Here is a 7788-nt window from a genome sequence, read left to right as displayed (position 1 = left end):
ATATTTTCACGTTTCAAAGGTTTCTGAACATTTTGACGTGTGTGTTTGTTAAACTTTGCTATTCAATTTATATAATTCTTATAAATATCAGACATTGTTCTTAATTTTAAATTTAATTGATTAAATTTTATTTACTTTTCTGTACAGATAAATAAATTACAGTATTTATAATAATCTATTTAAAAACATTTAATATTCCTCGAATATTTCATTACGGTATGGGAAATTCCAGTAATTTGCCTTAAGGCACAATACCATATACTACTAGTTTTATTACACAATATTTTTTCCTAAATATGGTAACACAACCGAGTAATTAATAATATCGTAAAAAAGAGGGACATAAAAAATGATGTTACATTTTACTGTAAAATGATAAAATGGAATCGTGGAATCAACCTACTATGCTCTTTATAAATGGCTTTGAACTTCAACATGCTTCAGTGTATATCTTCAGTGTCCTCAAATTCATTTAAATTAAATTGCCTAGCATTTTCCTTGTGGGGGGGGGGGGTAGCCCACATATATTAAATGAATTAACATTATAATATATGAATATAATTTTTATTGAACTTATTGTATACAATAAAACATAGTACATATTATAATTACTACCAGAGATATTACCTTCTTGAATGTAGAGTTGTAAAAGGAGTCGATATGGTACCAGTGTCCGTTTTATGCTCGATATCCACGTATTAGGTCACTAATGGCTTAGTGGCTAGGGTACCTCTCTGATACTATTTATTTTGTAATGGTGTCACAGCTGGTGTTGCTGCAATACCCCCCTGGCGAGTCAATGAAATTAGTATTATTGAATGCGTGGACGAACTATCCGTCCAAACCGTTTTTTTATAATTTATGGAGGCATTTTCTGCAGCACTGAATATTGTTGTACTTGGTTTACCTTTGGCGGTGAAAGCGGGCTGATCGATTTTTCAATTTTGATTTTTAATGTTTTGGTGTTGCAATCAATTATTACATACTTACATAAACGAAAAAGCGCGGGACGAAGTGCTAAGTGCGTTTTCTCTAAGAAATACGAATTTCTCATTAGCTAATTCTTTGTGCCTAATTCTAAGTTTTTGTATCAACAATGATATCGTATTAAGCTAAAAGCTTACTTCTAGTATAGGCATTTTTACATCTGCTATAATAAATCTCCAAGTGAAATTTTGTCTAAGTCCAAAGTCTAGTTGCAGAAATTTATCTCCGTATATGTGTATTTTAGTTTCATTAGCAGCACACAATGTGTAATTTAATTGTGAATTAGGTTTATGCGTTATGCGCCTTGGGTATGCGCAAACATTAGATCTTGTATCCACCAGAAACTGTATTTTAGTTTTCTCATCAGTGATTAGGAGACGACGCCTAGAAGAAGAGCAAGGATCGGCTGCCATCACTCCTGGCCGTTGAAGTTTTCTTTCCAAATGTACAGTTACATGCACATTTTTTGGCTTTATTTCGAAATTTGGCGAGGTACCAAAAGATTGTAATTTGGTTGCGGGATGTAGATGCATTTTTCGGACTGTAGAAGTATTTAGACCTGCTATCTTTATAATCTTGTCGAAAAGGACTGCGGTTTCTGCTTGCTAGACGATTGTCTTTGTTACGGTGTGTATCCTCGATACGTTGTGTTTTTGGTCATTTTTGTAGTTCTTGTGTAAGGTCCCGCTGTTGATTGTTATTGGTTGAACAATCTCCCACATTTTGCCGACCAGCTATGCAATTTCTTCAAGATTACCGTTGGTCTGTGTTTGTGAAATTTTTTGAGTTTGGTCCGTTAGACGTTGTATCCAGATTTTTTGCAAGAATGAATTGTCCACCGCGGTTGATCCAACCCCTGAACGCAGGTGGCATAGGAACTGAAAAGGTGTTCTATCACCAAGATCTATTTGCTAAAGCAATTGCCTTATTCTTTGTCATCCGGATATTGATCAACTTCTCCTTCAGTTTCATATATATATATATATATATATATATATATATATATATATTTCAAAGTAACTGGCAGCCCATTCGTCGAAATAAAAAAGGTATAAAGTATAAAAACTTTTATTTATACGTTTCGACACAAACAATGTTTCTCTATGCTATAATTAATTTTTATTGTTGTTTATATTAGTTAATAAAATTTTCAAATTGTTGTAGTTGCTGAATGATGACACGCATCTTGTGTCGAAACGTATAAATAAAAGTTTTTATACTTTATACCTTTTTTATTTCGACGAATGGGCTGCCAGTTACTTTGAAATATGTTTCAACGTCGAAAAAACTATCAAGATATATATATATATATATATATATATATATATATATATATCTTATATATAAAAATGGATCGCAAAATGTGTTGGTAAGCGCATAACTCAACAACGCCTAGACCAATTTGGCCAATTCTTTTTTTAAAATGTTCGTTTATGTCCAAGAATGGTTCTTACGGCGAGAAAAAATCGAATAATTGTCGGGAAAACCCTAAAAACAGCTCTTTTCTAACTAATACAAATAATCGTAGTCGGCTGCTCGATATTATTTTTTTTTGTTTTACTTTTGGCAGGCGATAAAATTGATATGGCTTTGAAGAATTTGACTTTAAGTCATATAAGATTAAAACAATCAATGTCAATGTCCATTGGCCGCCCTTGCCGGTGGTGTTTTTCTTGCATTTTCTGTTATACTCTACTGAGTGTGCTTTTGTTTTGTGCGATTGATCGAATTTATTCAGTACATCCAAGCCACGGTGAATGTTTTTATTTACGACTGCTATTAGTCAATGTACCTGGCCAAACATCATTGCAACATTTACGAACTGTTGGTGAATTGTGTGGATCCTACAGAGAAGCCCCTCAACGTTTACAATTGCTAGAAAATGACGCTCATTGGGATCAAATTCTCAGTGATGCTGTAATATCTTCACACGCTCATCAAATACGAACATTGTTTTCTATAATCATATCCACAGGCTTTCCATCAAACCCAATTGATTTGTGGATCAAGTACAAAGATTACATATGTGATGATATTTTGTGTCTAATACAGAATAGAATGGGAAATCCAAATATGCAAATCAGTAAAGAAATTTACAACGAAGCATTGATTTCAATTGAAGACATGTGCTCGATGATGTCAAACAAAGTATTAATTCACTTAGGCCTGGTCGCGCCTAATTATCCAATGCATGATGCTTTTAACCAAGAGTTGCATCGAAAAAAACTGTATGATCTCAACAATTTGAAAGAATTAATTGAAACAAATCTTCCACTGTTGAATGAACAACAGAGGTATGTATTTGATATTCTTATGAAAGTAACAAATGATGGAACTGGGAGGATTTACTTCTTAGATGCGCCTGGTGCTACAGCAAAAACTTTTTTGATTTTAATAATATTAGGAACAATTCGCTCACAAAACAAAATTGCACTTGCACTCGCTTCATCGGGAATCGCAGCACGAAGGTGGAATCGAAGGTGGTCGAACAGCCCATTCAGCACTAATAAAATTGCCATTAAATATGCAAAGCAATAAAACTCCAACTTACAACATTTCAAAGAATTCTGCCATGGCTAAGGTTTTGCAGCAATATCAATTGATTGTTTGGGCTGAATGCACGATGGCACATACAAGATCTTTTGAGGCTTTAGACAGAACCTTAAAAAAGATCAACAGAGCAATCAGAACCGATTTGGTAGATTTTTTTTTGACAGGACGAAGTCTGTCGGGCCAGCTAGTATATATATATATATATATTTGTTCTCTCCTGGCAATGAGTTCAATATGTCTTCTATATGAATTGCGTATTTAAGTTATATCCACGTCATTATCAATGCGACACCGGGAAAATATCGTGTCAACAATTGTAAACCATAGTGCTGGTCTCTAATGCAAAAATGGAGGTAAATGTGGAATGCGCGAAATTGCGTTCAGTTCCAGTTTAGCATTTTGCATGTCTTCATTCGTGGGCTATTTCCTTGTTACGTATGCGCGATGCCCTGTAATGATAAATATATCTTTCAAGATTTTAAAGACTAAAAATTTGTTTTCTTTAAAGTAGTTATGTTTGATATTTACATTGGTGAGTTGTTCGGATGTGAGGAGAACCTAAAAATTCTTTGACATGTATTAGTGATTAAAGTTACAGGGTTATATTCTGAATTTAAACAAGGCAGAGATGTTGGTTGACTTTTGTTATATCTACATTTTTAGATTAAGCTGGATAAATTGCGCTATTAGTATGGTGCGGACATTGTCTGGTGGAATTTTCGGACTATTTATTCCCTGTATTGTTAATATACTTGCTTAGTTCTTTGCACTTCCATATTGTATGTTGGGCATTGAAATCACCTGCTGCAAGCACCTTAGTAATAATTTGTTACACGGACATAATAGAAATTATCGTCAGCAGTGGCTTCAGAGTTTTTGAGTTTTGGTAAGATAATTGCTCGTGTTTAATGCATCGTTTGACGAGTTTGGCAGTGCTTTCTCATAGGGAGTTTTTTCTATCTGTTCTACATATTTTATAGTTTTTAATATAAAAAGTATCTTTTGTAGATGAGTCTCGTTGATAAAAATTATATCCATGTTGATGGTTTCTGCTTTTGCATTAAAGTAATTTGTTTTGATGTCCGTTTTTTGTATTGACGTCAGTATTTGGTTCAAGGCCATGATCTTGAAACAGTTCTTTGCTGATATAAGAGCTGTCTATTATGTTTATAAATCATTGAATATTGTTACTGTTTGAGGATCTTCAAATGCCGATTTAATGTTATGCTGCGTTTATTATTCTTGCTGTTTTGGTAATGTCTGGCTCTCCTGAAAAGTTAATACAGATGTATTTGGCCCTAGGTTGAGGTTGTTCTTCTACCTGTGAGATGACTGCAGATTATGTTCTCGTCAGTTGAGGTGGGCTCGGAGATTTTTTATATTTATCTTTTCCATTGTATCCAAGCAAGTAGTCACGTGAATAATTTGCAGGATGTCTTTCTCTGTAATTCCAATTTTAAGTAGTATGCCCTGCCACTTGGTATTTTATGCACTGTTTACTTGACTTCACTTTCAGAGGTTTCTAATTTTCCTATTTTAAGGATGGCCTTTGATGTTATTCACCTTCATTCATTTATAAAGTATTCATATTCTGACTATAGTCAAGAATTTTTATACAAATTGGTAGTTCGATTACATATTCGACAGAGTGTCATTTCTTTAGTAGGATTACTTTAATTGAGTGTTGTTTTAGGTGATACAATCAGAAAGTTTCTGTATTGGAGATCTGTTGGTTCAGTACGTTTTGCTAAAAAAAATTTTCCAGAAAAATTGTAGCTTGCAGAGTATGGAGTGAAAAATATAATTGAAAAGTTTTTGTTGAACTTTCTTTTGATGGCAGCATCCATATTAGTATTATTGTTGGAAATTTTCCTTTTATTTTTATTTGCAATGGTTTGAAAATTGACCATCTTCATGTCTTCTATGTTTATTCAAAACTGTTTGCACAAGAAGTATTTTTTGTTAATTCCTCCATTAGTTAAATTTATTTACAAAAATTTCCTAAGGAAGTCCCCGTAGATAAATAAGCAAGGAAGTCCCTTTCTATCATTTGTTACTCACCTTCTTCATCAGCCACAATGTCTCTTTTGGGCGTAATTTGGTAGTTTTGGTTTTAGTGCTTTCGACTGTTTGTTTGATTTGTGATCTAATATAATTGAATATTTATAAAGAAAGCCACTACGTAACACCATTCCATTCATGTTTACTGCTCTAGTTGGACTCATAAAATTGCCTCTAAATATATTAAAATAGGTTATTTTGTTTTTCAATTTTAAATTTCGCGCAATAACTCGATCGTTGCTTCTAATAAAAATATATATTATACAGGTTTAATGCATGTAGTATTCCAAGAAGTGTTTGCTGCATCGACATAGACGTATTTTTGCACAATTTGGAATACAAACTTTCCTAGGACTTTTTGCATACTGTTCGCATTGTCATATATAACTGTCTTAACGATTTGACACCTGCCCAAAGTTTAAAAAATTCAAATGTCTTACGTATTCTCGGACTAGATTCGGAAGCAACTGGTCTTTTTATCCGCAATCATCGATGGTGCAACATCTACGCTCGCCGAATGTTTTGTAACCGTGAGTTTAATCAATCAATTCATTCCGATACTAATTCGGGTTACTTTATTCAATCCTAGCTTAACTAATAGTAATGATGATGATTCGATTTTATTGAATAATAATTCCATCATAATTAATTATTTTTGAAGCCTTCAGATATTTTTTCTTAATTACCCTCGCATATCATAATCTTCATGCATCGGTCATAATTCTCATCATCTTCTATCATTTTATTTTTAACAGTTACTAACGTTACTTTCTTAAGGATTATTACATTTTTCTGTTCTAATATTATTTGGACTTTTTACGATGAATCATGTGCATGTGTGTGGTGGGGAATTACTTATAAATCATTTGTGGATTTTGCTCACAGTTTTCAATTTTTTAATATAAATGCATTAATAAGTTATTGGTATATATCATAATAACTTATTGACAAAATAACATAGTAAAATTCTATAATTTTTAATTATTCAAATAGTTTTTGAGATTATAATTAACATTTTTTGACGTCATTTCGATGATTAAATTTTAATAACTTTGGAAATATGTCACCCTTTTCTTTTCATCATGGTTGATGATCATGGTGTAGGTTTGGATTCTTCTGGCATATATAAATTCAAGAGTTCTCGAAGTTTTGCTTCTGTAACTTAACATAGGTTTAGTTAGAGTATGGTGAGTAGGTCTGTTTGTCGTTGAAGGTTTTCCATAATCGACTGTTGATGTTCAATCGCGGTCACTAAGGTTTTTATTAATTTTTCTTGTTCACGTAAGCGATTCTCAAGTTTTTCAACGACTTGCTTATTAATAGCTTGTTGGTCCTTATAGTTTTGCTAATCGTTCGATTTTATTTGGAGCGCTTCATAGGACTGTTTGACGCGCTGCACCTGATCTTTATATAATTTATCTGATGCTATGCAAGAATTAAGTTCACCTTTAAGTCTTTGATACTCCTTTTCTACTTTTCAATTCCACATCAATTTCCTGGTAATTTTTCATTAAAATACTTATTGTTTTTGTTCAACTCTTATTCAAGGAAAACATCAGAATTACAAAACATTGCATCCTTATTTCCTTCTGTTGGATTATGCGATTTTTCGAGTTTATAAATCTTTCCAGTTCTTTTTTTCTTTATCACTTGAAAGAAGCAACTCTTGTTCTTCTTTTTACTTGGCATATACTACGCAAGAATTTCTATTATGCTTTCCTCAAGTTGCTCTTGAATTTCAGAGTAATTTTCTTCTTTTTTTAACAACTCTTTAGAAATACTCATAGTGAATAATGAACAAAATATGCTGATTTCAGACTACTATGATTTTAAGGAAGATGTTTCGATTGATTATTACTTTCATTGATTTTTTATTCGAAGAATGGTTCCTATGGTATATAGACTTTTCATTCGTGGAATAGTTATTCATTTATTGATCTTCAAATAGAACTTCTTTCATTTCAAATAAATTCTTCTTTGAAGGATTGTATATCAATGATATTTTTTTTATTTGAGTAGTAATTTATAATGTAATGTGTTATGTTGTAAAATTTGGCCTTGCAGCGGAAATTTATTGGCGAAAAAAACACTTGAAGTCCTTAAGACTAATTAACAGACTTTATTTATCATTAGATAACAGTTCAATTTTAATATAGGTGAAAGTAGAAATTGATATTGTATTTATTT

The sequence above is a fragment of the Ctenocephalides felis genome, unplaced genomic scaffold, assembly GCF_003426905.1.
Source record: "Ctenocephalides felis isolate EL2017-DRISC unplaced genomic scaffold, ASM342690v1 CF-g0.4_SCAFFOLD_00845, whole genome shotgun sequence".
In the NCBI taxonomy this organism is placed as follows: Eukaryota; Metazoa; Arthropoda; class Insecta; order Siphonaptera; family Pulicidae; genus Ctenocephalides; species Ctenocephalides felis.
The sequence above is the reverse complement of the archived record's forward strand: the minus strand, read 5'-3'. Positions refer to the sequence as shown.